This window comes from Lathyrus oleraceus, chromosome 7 (assembly GCF_024323335.1).
Source record: "Lathyrus oleraceus cultivar Zhongwan6 chromosome 7, CAAS_Psat_ZW6_1.0, whole genome shotgun sequence".
In the NCBI taxonomy this organism is placed as follows: domain Eukaryota; kingdom Viridiplantae; phylum Streptophyta; class Magnoliopsida; order Fabales; family Fabaceae; genus Lathyrus; species Lathyrus oleraceus.
Genome location: NC_066585.1, coordinates 93,247,802 through 93,250,553, shown reverse-complemented (window position 1 = coordinate 93,250,553; position 2,752 = coordinate 93,247,802). Strand labels below are relative to the sequence as shown.

At 37.4% G+C, this 2,752-nt stretch overlaps 1 non-coding gene across 1 annotated transcript; it reads right to left on the bottom strand.

Moving 5' to 3' along the window:
* Positions 1-2,349: 2,349 nt before the first annotated feature.
* Positions 2,350-2,456, bottom strand: LOC127108672 (small nucleolar RNA R71). The gene has a single exon (XR_007796195.1). It is a non-coding gene; the product is annotated as a small nucleolar RNA R71 (small nucleolar RNA).
* Between the last annotated feature and the right edge of the window lie 296 nt (positions 2,457-2,752).

Genomic DNA, 2,752 nt, shown 5'->3' with positions numbered 1-2,752 from the left:
TATCACATTTTTGGACTCGATTTAATTAAATTATATTATTATTTGTTTCGATTTATTTCATTTTATTCGATATTACTTGGTATTTTTTCCTTCTATTTATCTCAGGTAACTTATTTGAAGCATAAGTGAAAAAGGAAGAAAAGGGGGTGCAAAAAGATATGATGAGAAGCAAATTCCACTAAAGCCCAACCCACAATTACAAGCCAGGAGCGCTGAAGCTGTGACGACCGCCACACAAGGTTTGACGAGCATCACGCCCTGCTACCTTGTGTTACGAGCGTAACACATGGTGTGACGAACGTCACACCCCTCTCCTATATTTTTGGCTTTTGACGCGCAACAGAGGCACGTTGAGCCTATTCTTCCGTTTGACCCGTTGAAGCGTGAAAGTTACTTACGGAAGGCACTTTTGGAAACGGTTACAAAGTGGATTAATATAAATAGTTGCTTTTATCCAACCCTGGAGGCTCTCCTTCTTTTTCCGCCGTACAAGCATTTACAACATTAATTTTCTACAGCTTTCTATTTTTATTAGCAATTTTCATTTCCTTTTCTTTTCCAGTCAATTTTCAGAGCACTTAATTAATTTTTCACACAATAGTTTCTACACCGGAAACTATTGTGTATCTTTTACTGGATCTAACCTTACGTTAGATCATAGTATTTTATTCCTTCGCTTTTATTTTCCTGTCCGATTGAAGAGTTCAAGAACAAATCCAACCGGTCTGTGGTGGAGTGTTCAAGATTCCTATTAATTATTCAGGTTCTTTAATTTATTGTTTTAATTTATATATGCTCTGCATTGCTGTTTATTTATATTGTTTGCATGATATGATTTTATTTAAGCATGATAATTGTTTAGACCTGTTTAGCATGTCCGGCTAATTAATTTAGATATCGGTATGTAAAGTAAGCGGAATGAAGGAATCAAAACTAAGTTGGTTTAATTTCATTTAAAAATAAAGTCACTCTTTTTATGGTCTCAATTTACAACATTAATCCCAAAGTTTTTGTACGAGAGTAAAAGACATAAAGAAGTTAAAATCAATAGAACGAAAGTTTGAGTTTTTAACTGGACAGTGTAAATTGGACATTAATTCTAAATCAGGGCGAAAGCAATTTTTAGAGTTAATTAAATTCTAATCTTTTTCAAAAAGTATTTTTAAAGGTTAATTGTGAGGACGAGAGTTAAGCATTTAAGTTTAATTATATAATCTAAGTCAACAGAGCGAGAGTTTGAGACGAGGGTGTTTAAACGGTTAGTATTTTCTTGAAAAGAGTTTCTATAGATTCTGTTGTTTTCAAAAAGTGATTTTGGACTTAACTAATAAGTGACAGCCACGTTAATATAAAGTCATGGTCTATTCAACAGAGCGAGAGTTTGAGATAAGACTTTTAATCAATAGTGTCTACTGAAAAGATTTATTTTAAAACCAAGAAACCAGCGAAGATTTGATTCCCTAATTACGACGAACTACATACCGATATCCACTTATTTGATATTTAACCTAGATCTTATTTTAGTTTTACTTCTCCCCCAAACAATCAAAGTATCATCCGCCTTAGCTTTACGAAGTAACCTTAGAAAACGGTATATCGATTCATAAGTCCCTGTGGGATCGATATCTTTTAAAACTACGCGATAGAACTGTGCACTTGCAGTTAGTACCCCAATCGACTCATAAAGTCGCGATCAAGTTTTTGGCGCCGTTGCCGGGGACTTTTATTTAGTCGATATCGTAACTCTTCTGTTACGCTGTAGAGACTAAGGCATTTTTTATTTCTTTCTTTCTTTCGTTGATTTGTATGCCACACACTCGCTCACAAGGCGAACCGTTTTACTTACGAATCAACGACGTTGAACTATATCTCCGAGTCTTACGACGAATTCGGGAATATCGTGCTGCAAACAATCTTCCTCCTATCGAAGTGCCCGACCTCAAAAATCTTCTTCCTTCGCCGATACCCGAGATGGCAGAACCAGCTCGTGCTCTTCGAGATTACGCCGCTCCATCGCAAGATGAGCCGCATTCGAGTATTGCTCCACCCGCAATCGAAGCAAACAACTTCGAACTTAAACCTTCGCTGTTACAAGCAGTGCAACAGAATCAATTCTCTGGAAATCCTACCGAGGATCCAAACCTTCATTTATCCGTATTTGTCCAATACGCTGATACTGTTAAAGCTAATGGTGTCACTTCAGAGGCAATTCGACTTCATCTTTTTCCTTTCTCGTTAAGAGATAAAGCTAGAAGATGGCTTCAGTCTCTTCCTTCAAATTCAGTCACCACATGGAACGAGTTGAAGAAAGTCTTTCTTGCCCGATATTTTCCTCCAAGCAAAACAGCTATGTTGAGAGCCCAGATAAATGGATTTAAACAGAAAGATAACAAGTCTCTTTTCGAAGCATGGGAAAGATACAAAGACATGATGAGACTTTGTCCACATCATGGTTTAGAGGACTGGTTAGTAATTCATACCTTCTATAATGGTCTCTTATACAACACAAGGTTAACAATAGACGCCGCCGCAGGTGGTGCGCTTATGGATAAACCTTATGCCGATGCTTATCAACTTATCGAAAGCATGGCCCAAAACCATTATCAGTGGGCAAGCGACCGAACAATGGTAGAGAAACCTCAAACGAAAAGTGGCATGTACGAGATAAGTAGCCTTGATCATGTTAATGCAAAAGTGGATGCTCTGGCCCAGAAAATTGAAAGTTTAAATGTATCACCTCCAGCCACCGTGG